Here is an 11,147-nt window from a genome sequence, read left to right as displayed (position 1 = left end):
AGTCCTCTGCTAAGAGGGAGGAGATGAGTAATCTAAAAAGTTTGAGGAGAGAGAAAAGTTTAAAACAGCTGCTGTGGGGATTTTAATAGAGAATCAACTGGAGAAGAATAAAAGGATTGTTGCTGAGCAGTAACGGTTCAGTTGAAATTAGATAACATAAATTCACAGAGGACCCAGTAAGCACTATTGTTAGACTTCCTCCAACATTGTTTAACAAACATAAAGAAGAAGGCAGATCGTGGTGTATACCAGGGTTGAGGTTTGAAAAGTCATGAGTTCTGATAAGGCAAGTGGGTAGTACAAGGGATTTGAATGTTGAATACAATGTACAATTGAACTAGTTAAATATAGAGTCAAGGTTAGGAAGCCAGGAAAGTGAGGGCAGAACAGGAGTGATGGCCTGAGAGAGCAAAGAGGAATGGAATGAATGATGATCACAGTGAGAGCAAAGAATAGGTTTCAGAGGGATGGGGCACAAGGAGAGGTGGAAAGATAAGAGATTATGGTCAGATGGATAAATTTTAGAGTTCCAGACCATGGAGGTGAGATGTTTGTAGATGACAAGATGAAGGGCCTGACAATCCATCCCTGTGTATGGCTGAAGTAAAATGAAGGTCCAAGTCATGGCACTTGAAGAGACCATGGTATTTAGGGATACATCAACATGCATATTGAGGTCCTCAAGTGTAATGGTATGTATTGAAGCAGAGAGGAAGATTATGAACCAGATGCTAAACACCTTAAGAAAAGAGGGAGAATAACCTAGGAACAATAGATTATTTCTACCAGGATCTGCATGGGATATATGGATATTGTGGTTCATCCCTCACACTCAAAGAGGACCAAATGATATCACAATGTTGGGGTCAAGGTACAGTGTGTTTGACTATGACTGATGAGTCCAACGTGAGCTCAGGAGGCTCTACCACAGGTTGAACACAAATAGTCCATTTGAACATTTGGGACAGAGATATCTCTAGATGTTCACATTTCCTTTGTGCTCCTGAGATTCTGCTTTTCTCATTAAGCATAGCACCTTCTTTGATGTGGGTACACCATGCTAGGTGGCCCTGTGATAGCATCTTCCATGTCTCACAATCAGTACTAAAGATCTTCAGAGATACCTTGAAACTATCCTTGTACTGTTTCTTCTGACTTCCATGTAAGCCCTCACCTTGTGTAAGTTCTCCACAAAATAGTCTTTTAGGTACTGTTTGGCCAGCCCATCAGAGTTGCATTCTCAATGTTTAAAGAAGAATGATTGCTGGGACAGAGTTTGGAAGTAGCAGGAAGGAAGGAAGGAAGGAAGGAAAGAAAGAAGAAAAGAAAAAAACAAGCATTGACATGCCTACTGTGTGCCAGATGCTTAACAAATATTATCTCAACTGATGCTTACCTGGGAGGTAAAATGAGAATTATCTCCATTTTACAATTGAGGAAACTGAGGCAAACAGAAGTCAAGTAACTTGCTTAGGTTCTCACAGCTAGTAAGTCTCTGAAGCTGGATTTGAATTCAGGCCTTCCTGGCTCTGGGCCCAGCACTCTATCTACTGTGCCAACTAGGTCTAGGTTAGGAGCAACAAATTTTTCTATTTTCTGGCCCAGTGTATGAAGCGGAAAGTGTGTGTGAGGGAGTCAAGAGGGAGGTGAGGAGGAGAAGAGAATATGAGAGAAGTGGAATGAGGGGGTGAAAGGGGCACAATGGAACTAGGTTTCTGTGAGTACAAGAATATTCAAGGAGTTTAAAAGAAAAAGATCTCAGAAGATCAGAAGTTTGTTAATACTGGAACGGGTGTGCCCATGGAGCAGCTTCTCCTCTGCCTAAAAAAAGAAAACAATATTTTAGTTGCTGAAGACCCAAAAAATTTGTGAATCAATCAACAAACATTTACAATATACCTACTATGTGCCAGGTACTATACTAGGTGCTGGGCACACAAACACAAAAATGAGGTATCCCTTGACCTCAGGAGGTTTATATTCTATCAAGGGAGAAAATGTGTGTGTGTGTGTGTGTGTGTGTATGTGTGTGTAGAGAGAGAAAGACAGAGAAAGACAGAGAGAGAGAGGGAAGAAAGAAAGGGGAGAAAGAGAGACTTCCTCTGGAGTCTAATACCCCACAGACCTGAGAATAACTTTTTATAAATTACTTACTTCTTACCTCTCCTTATCTCCTTTCCCTAAAAACTTCCCACTTATTATGCTCAGGTAGGAAACCAGAAGGTTTGAGAATGGAAACGTCATTTATGCCATCTGCTCCTGAAGGGAAAGAGGCTTCAACTGCCTCTGGGGAGTTGAGTTTGTGAAGAATCCCACCCCCTTCCCCATTAAATTAATCATTTCTTGTATAGGTCTCACAGTGTCAGATTACACAGGGCCTGATTACTTCCACCCTCCCACCTACTTCTCCAAATGGGAAGCATCTATCATAGGGGAAAAAATTTTACGACCCCAAAGGCTTTTTTCTGGTCCTGATTCATTAGATCCCAAAGTGTTTTAAAAATTAAATGACTCCCCCATGTGGAGGACTCCACCTTCTCTCATCTTGCTAGCTCTCTCTCTCTCTCTCTCTTTGCCATATGTCTGAGAGAGGAGATTCACTTGTAAATATTTGAAAAAGAGCAGACTGTTGTTGGAATAAGGCAAGAATTATGAATCCTTTGGAAATGTTCACCGAGGCCTAGTATTCACAGAATCCCAGCTGTGGAGTGTCATGGGCAGAGGAGATGATGTGGAGAAATTCTTGGTGAGAAGCAGAGCCGCTGGGCTCCTCTCTCGTTCTGGAGGGGCAGAAGCCAATGTGCTTTCTCAACCCTAGAGCCTATATAAATGTTAGCTATTTTTAGCAAAGCACAGGGAGGAAGAAGGGGGGGAGGGATGCAGGAGGTATGAGGCAAGGTAAAAATGTAGGCCACGTCACTGGAGAAGACATCCGGCAGTTTAGGAAAGTAAGGACCTCCTTCTTTTTCCAGGATTTCTTTTTCAGAGCTTAAAGGGAACTCAGAAGCCCAGTTTATAAAAGAGGAAATGCAGGCACAACAAAGTTATATGATTTTTCCAAGGTCACATAGGCAGTAAATGTTGGAGGTTGGATTTGAATTCAGGTCCTCTGCCTCTGAGCCAGTATTTTTCCATGGAACAATCCTGCCCTGCTTCTTTCTTCTTTTACACACACACTTCCCTTCCATTATATCTTTTGTCCCAGAACATAAAGCAAAGCTCTTCTACAGTAAGAAATAGAAGAGGAGAGAGCGATGAAGAAGGAAAGGGTACAAGAACAAACTATGTATGTGCTGTATAGAGGAGGGGGTGATTTTTTTTTTTTGGCAAGGCAATTAGGGTTAAGTGACTTGCCCAAGGTTACACAGCTCATAAGTGTCAAGTGTCTGGTCTGACACCGGATTTGAACTCAGGTCCTCCTGATTCCAGGGTGGGTATTCTATCCACTGTGCCATCTAGCTGCCCTGGAGAGGGTGATTTTAAAAGAAATATACGCTGGGGATAAATTACATAGAGACAGTGTTGGAGTCATCAAGTACACTTCAAACCTCTCTGCTTTCCAAGCCCACAGATTCCCAGCTCCCATCCACCCTTCATACTCCCCCAAATCTCATTCTCTTCTTTGAACCTAGGCTTCTCATCCTGGTGGGTCAAATTGACTGGCCCTTGCTGCTCTGATCCCTGTTCAAACTCCCCTACCTCACTCCTCTCCCCAACCCAGAATCCTGGTCCTCTGTTCCACCATTATTCAGGGATAGACAAGAGCCCTAGAGATAGAAGAGGCCAGAAAGCATGGGATGTGTATGGGGGACAGGGAGAATCCCCAGTTTTGCTGCATTGTACCATGTGTCGTAGTAAATAATGTGAGATAAGGCTAAAAAGTTGAGGGGGGAGAGGGATACAGATTATAGAGGGCTAAGATATTAGGGCTTTATTAGGCAAACAACAGGGAATTATTGAAGGGTTTTGAGCAGAAAAGTGATCCGTCAAAGATGAACATAGAAAAGACTAATTTAGCATTAGGGTGTCTGGTGTTTCCCCAATTAGGGGCTGAAAGAGGAAGAAATTAGAAGACTGGTTAGTAGGCTATAATAAGGCTAGACAAGAAGTAACAAAGGCCTGAACCGAGGTGATCACATTGGGAACGTGAAAAGGAAGCAGATGAGGCTTGAGGACTGCATTCTAAGAAAGTGCAATCCAGCATCTTTAAACATCAAATTCAAAATCTTAGGTCATTATCATACATTTGCACATCATTTCTTGCTCAGAAAACTAATCCCCCTCTTAAATATGGAATCAATGAAAGGATTTCAGGCCACCTACATCTCAGCTACTCAACCAACCCCCACAAAATCTCTCCCCACACGCACACACAGTACAAAGGGAACAGAGTCTCAAAGACATGAAGCCACTGAATCAACAACGCAAGAGCCCTGAACAATTTCCGTAAATTCCTTGTTTTTGCTCATCCCATTTCTCTGCACTAGATTGACCCGCCCTGTCCAAATTCTGCCCATCCTTCACTGCCTATTAGGTTTCTTTTCTCTGGCTGGACAATAGCATTTATTCTCCCTACTTTTATCACATGCCTATCTTCTCTCCTTAACTAGATTATAAAGCTCTTTGAAGATGGGAATTGTAAATAAAACTTCTTTCTCCTCCATACAGTGCCTATGTCTATGCAAGGAATCAATAGATCAAAAAATAGGTAGTTTTATTGCTCTAGTTACAAATCGTGACCATCAGGTGGCAGCAAAGACCATCCATTCCACAATTCAACTGTCTCAATACCATTAAGTATCTTCACTCCACAGCATCCTTGATATTGGTCTATCAACAGGGTTAGACACCCTTGGGATCTTGGGAATGAGCTACGCTGTTTGCGCTTTTCAAGGGAGTAGGAGAAAGAAATACTAATGATCCAAGTCTCCAGATACATGGTGGTTCAGCTTCCTGAGAATGTGACCCTTCTCCTTTGTGAACTTTATTTGAAGCAGAGATTTTTTTTTTTCATTTTTAAAATTTTAACAAGCACTTAAGTGCCTACTATGTGCCAGGCACTGTGTTTTACAAATATTGCCTCATTTGATCCTCAAAACAATCCTAGGAGGTAGGTGCTAGAATTTTACAGATGAGGAAACTGAGATTAAGTAACTTGCCCAAAATCACACAGCTGGTAAATGAGGGCAGATATGAAGTCACGACCTTCTGACTCCAAGTCTAGAGCTCTATCTACCATGCCTCCTAGCTGCCTCTTGAGATGTCACTAAAGACAAAGGGTGACACCATTTATTCTTTCTTCTTATCACTGCCTCTACACAAGCTTCACCATTTCTCCTAATTATTGTTTTAATTTCCTCTTCATTGGTAGTGAATTCACCCTTTTAATTTTTGATACTAGTAATTTTATTTTCTTTCTTTTTTTATCAAATTAACTAAAGATTTGTCTATTTTGTTGTTTTTTTTCATAAATCCATCTCTTAGTTTTATTTATTAGTTCAATAGTTTTCTTAATTTCAATTTTATTAATCTCTCCTTTGGTTTTGAGAATTTCTAATTTAGTATTTAATTGGGTATTTTTAATTTGTTATTTTTCTAGCTTTTTTAGTTGCATGCCCAATTCATTGATCTCTTTTTCTATTTTATTTATGCAAGCATTAATATATATAAAAGTTCCTCTAACAACTGCTTTAGCTGCATCTCATAAGTTTTGGTATGTTGTCTCATTATTGTCATTCTCTTGGATGAAGTTACTGACTGTTTCTATGATTTGTTGTTTGATCCACTCATTTTTTAGGATTAGATTATTTAGTTTCCAATTAATTTTTAGTTTATCTTTCCATGGCCCTTTATTACATGTAATTTTTATTGCATCATGGTCTGAAAAGGATGCATTTAATATTTCTGCCTTTCTGCATTGGATTGTGAGGTTTTTATGCCCTAGTGCACGGTCAATTTTTGTGTAGGTGCCATGTGCCACTGAGAAAAAGGTATATTCCTTTCTATACCCATTCAATTTTAAGCTTCACCATTTCTGAAACCCCAGTTGCTCTGGCCTCCTTATACCCCTTATACTTCAGGCCCTGAGGCTGCCTCCTAACTAATGACTGGCTGAAACGTGCAGGGGAAATGCTTGAGGAACATCCCCTTATATCTCTAAAATGAAGGGGCTAGCAAATGAGCTCTTCTAAGTTCTACATTCTTTGATCCTATATGCTTTCTAAGTTATCATATACTATTGTGTATTTCAATTACCTATGCATATACTTTTCTCCCTACTACAAATACCCATAAGAGTCAGCCAACAAGCATTTATTGAATGCTTCCCATGTGCCAGGCACTGTGCCAAGTGCTGGGGATATAAAGAAAGGCAAAAACATGGTCACAGCTCTCAATAGCTCACATTCTAATTGGGGTCACAACATTCAAATAACTACATACAAAAAAGATATAGCATAGATATCAGCGTAGATGGACGATTATCTTCAAGAAAAGACTGGGGGTGGGGCAGAGAGGCAGGACTGGGAAAGACCTGTTGTGGAAGGTGGAATTTGAAATGAGTCTTGAAGGAATCCAGGGAAGCTAAGGATTTAGAGGTGAGGGGAAGAGAACATTATAAGCATAGGCCAGTGCAAATATACAGTCAGGAGATTGAATATTGTGTCTAAGGACCAGAAAGTAGACCAATGGTGCTAGATCATAGAGCAGAGGTTCCCAAACTTATTTGGCCTACCACCCCCTTTTCAAAAAAAAAAATTACTCAGCACCCCATGGAAATTTACTTTCTTTAACCCTTTTTACGTTTTTATTTTAATTTGCATCATTTCAAAAATATATACTTTTTTTGAAATGATGCATTTTAAATTTAATAATTTATTGTAAATTTGTGGGGTTTTCCTGCATTGAAATGTTGATGATGCAATATTGCATCATGTAACCATATACTATATGGCGTATAGTATTGTATTGTAAGCAAGTCATTACATGCACATATTCCTGTCCATGCATGCTGAACTTCCCGAGGCACACACTTGCCTGCCAGCACTTGCTTTTTAAGACCTGTCAGCAGAGTTGACTACTGATTGGTTGTAACTTGCATTTTGTGTGTGTGTGTGTGTGTTTTTTTTAAATAATGTAATCTCTATGACTTTAACTCTGTTACACAACAGATGAAACATGTACAAACGGTTTTTCAAATTTTTCTTATTTTCTTTCCTTATGCTTCCACCACCCTCTTTTTATTCAACACCTCCCAATTGCCCCTGAGGCTACTTCTACCCCCCCCCCATCATTCCAGCACCCCTCCGAGGGGGTGGTATTACCCACTTTAGGAACCTATGCATAAAGCGTGTGATTGGATGTGTCGGACACATCCCCACTCCCACCCCTAGCTGAAACACTTCTGAGTACAGTTTGAACCAGATTAAAATGTAATTGGGAAATATGTAACAAAATAAATAAAATACAATAGAACATAGATGCCAGTTTGTGGCTTTCTAAGCCTGCCAGAGTTCTCATGAACACTTAATGACCTTTGTTTTGATTTGAATTTGACACCACTGGACTGGATGATCTCTAAAGTTCCTTCTAGCTCTAAATTTATGATTCCATAATTAAGCACCACCCCCTTCATTTGGCTTTTCCTAATCTCCATGGCTGCTCATTTCTTCCCGCCACCATCCTCCAAAACAAAATGACCTTTGTATATATTTTGTATTTCTTTACATGTATATATATTGTTTCACATTAAATGAATACTTATAAATATCTCTTCCTTTTACCCTCTCATCTTCTGCCCTCTCATTACTCTTCCTGTCATTCCCCAACCCAAGGCCTCAAATTATCATACTCTGACCCTGATTCTCCATCCTTTGCCCCCTCCAACTACTATTCTCACCATCTCTTATCTACTCCATCTCCTATGGTTTTCTGGGGAAAGGATGTTCATGGGTAGAACAGGTAAGAAGATCATTCTACTCTTATGCTTCAACCTATGGTTTGTCCATGGGCAACATTTAGACAGCAGATAGATGACTCCTTGCCAGCAATACCATGGAGGGATTCCTAGATTGAGTAACAGGTTGGAGATTAGGGGTTCTTAGCCTGGAGTCTGTACTTGTTTTTTTAAATGTATTTTGATATCTATATTTCAATAAAATTAGTTTCCTTTATCATCCTCTGTATAGGATTTATTAATCTTGTATTAAATACATGATTCTGAGAAGGGCTCCATAGGTTTCCCTGGACTACCAAGGGGGTCCATGACACAAAGATTAAGAACCTCTTGGACAAGATGATCTCTGAGGTCCCTTTCTAATTCCAAGTTCTATGCATTTGATTCAATGACCTTACTTCTAAGGGTTCTGTCCCAATGCTACCTGGCCTAAGTTGGTTAGCCTCTGACCCACTGACTTTTTTTGAAACAGAAATACAAATTGACCTAAGGCTGAGTCTGTTGGGGGTGTATACCTCTGCTCCCCCAACCCCCTCAAACACAGGTGCACACACATGCACACACACATGCATACACACACATACATGTGTGTGCACAGTGCCACAACACAACAGTTTTTTGTAAAGGACTCAAGGAAATTAATAAATATAAAAGGCCTCCATAGTCAATAGACTTCCCCTCATTGTCCTCTCACTTGTCCCTCCCCCTCCTCCATTTGGATCCTGTGCTTTGTCTTCTGAATTATCCATGTGTCATCAAAGCCCCCAAATGGTTGTGGGTGGTATCTGGGGGGCACAGGCAAGGGAGTCACAAGCACACAAGGGCCAGTCTCCTCTAGGATCAACCTAAGGGCATCTGGGGTGAGGATCCTATCCCTAAAATAAGGTCACTGCTATAACGCCACCAGAGGGGAAGGGACAATTAGAAGAATTGAAAGAGGAGGAGAAAGAGCCATGCCCCCATTCCTCCCCAAAGGCTGAAGATATTGGCATGAGCTCTTAATTGGAACTAAGGACACAATCATCAAGTCCAGTCACATCTTACAGAAACATGGAGGTTTACCTGACACTGTATAGATTTGGCATATGAGAAAGTGCAATCTCACAGATAGAGAAAAAAACCTAGTGGGGGCAGCTGGGTGGTACAGTGGATAGAATACTAGGCCTAGAGTCAGGAAGACCTGAGTTCAAAGCCAGCCTCCAATACTTATTAGCTGTATGACCCTGGGAAAGTTACTTAACTATCTGCCTCAGTTTCCTCAACTGTAAAATGGGGATAATAACAGTACCTACCTCATAGGGTCATTGTGAGGATTAAATGAGATAATATTTTTAAGAGCACTTAGCACAGTGCTTGGTATATAGCAGGTACTTAATAAATGCTTGTTTCCTTCCCCCTATTTAAAATGATGAGTTCCCACCAAGCCCTAAAAGTTAGTTAGTGACTTTTTAGCGACTGGGTCCCTATTCCCAAATCCATTCTCCATTTTCTGGGGAGGTCTCCATTAGCTCTGGGATGAAACTGAGGGATTATTTTTTTTGTAAGCAAATGCAAGTTACGTCTTGCTAACTTTGTAAGTATCTTGCACAGCCTTTCTGAGACCACCCCCTTACCCTACCCCTAGTCTTCATGTCGTGAAAGAGTAATAAAGAAAAAAGGAAAAGGAACAATCACAGGGATCTACTAGAAATGAGACAAAATAAAAACTTCTCATTTGGCAGGACATAGATATAAGGAAACCACACTTTGTAGAGAGCAGAAGAAGGAATAAGACACCCTAATTAGAGACTCATTGAATCATGGAGTTGGTACGGGACCTGCATCCATCTCTCTTCATTTGGGATGAACTGAAACAAGTCTGGCTAATAGAAACATAGATGTGGGAGGGATTTTGAACGGTCATCTTAATTCCCCATGAGGTTCACATATTAATATCCCAAATATGACACCAATTTAGCTCTATGACCTTGGACAGGTCCCTTTCAATTTCTGGGCCTTTTTCTCCATCATTAAATTGAGGAGATTATACCAGATGATATCTAAAGTCCTAAACCAAGGGTGGGGAATATGTGGCCTCAAGGCCACATGTGGCCCTCTAGGTCCTCAAGTGTGACCCTTTGACTGAATCCAAACTTCACAGAACAAATCCCCTCACCCTTATAAACCCTATGCTTTTCTGAACATCTAAACCATAAGCAAGTGTCAAAATTTACTCCTATTTACCATAAGAGGGTAAGGGAAGATATCCACTTTCCATGACATCAGGTGATAAGTAGAATATTAGTAGACTCAGGCTACCCTCAGTGCAGCCTGTATATCAGTCCCACACAATGAGCTTTCTCTGAACTAAATCTGACTTGATTCCGACCTTTCAATCACCACCCTAGGGTGAGAGACAATGAAAAAAACTAAAGAAGAAAACAGAGTCATTTACACATATGAGAGTTTAATAAATGTCAAAATGTCTGAAGCCAAGTTGAATAGAACAAGATGTTAATGAAGTCCAAGTTATAAATTCAGTCCCCATAGAGACCAATGGACTTGGGCCAAGAAAAGCTGTTTCCTGGCTGACTACAGTATGGCAGATGGTCCCATTAGCCACAAAGAAGACTAAGCAAGAATGAAGATGGCTCAATGAATTCTGTTGCCACTCCTGTAGAAACAACTTGAATTGCATGTCTCCACTGAAAAATGGGCCAAGTATGTCATCTTCCTTTTTGAAGGTCAGACCCATAGCTCTAGATATAAATACATCCAGCTACATTACCATGTAAATCAGCTTGGTATCAAAATGTCAGAGCTGGAAGAGACTTCAAAGTATCTAAAAATCCTCATTTCGAAGAAGAGGAAATGTCGGCCCAGATTACAGCTGAAAATCATAATACCTAGCAGCCTCCTTTCTCGGGAGTTTGCAAAGTAAGCTAACATGCACGTAAAAAGACAAGAACCACAAATTTTTCAATCAATTTTAATTCAGAAATGCTCTTCTCTTTATGCTCCAAATAAGGTAATTGTGCATTAATATAATAGCTTCTGTCTCGATTAGAAAACACGAAAATGTGTGCATGACCACTAGTAAAACTAGTAAAGTGGCTGTTGTTTTTGTCCAGTCATTTCAGCTGTGTCCAATTCTTCATGACCCCATTTGGGGTTATCTTGGCAAAGATACTGTAGTGGTTTGCCATGTCCTTTT

This window comes from Vombatus ursinus, unplaced genomic scaffold (assembly GCF_900497805.2).
Source record: "Vombatus ursinus unplaced genomic scaffold, bare-nosed wombat genome assembly UNPS02014832.1, whole genome shotgun sequence".
In the NCBI taxonomy this organism is placed as follows: Eukaryota; Metazoa; Chordata; class Mammalia; order Diprotodontia; family Vombatidae; genus Vombatus; species Vombatus ursinus.
Note: the sequence above shows the minus strand (reverse complement) of the source record.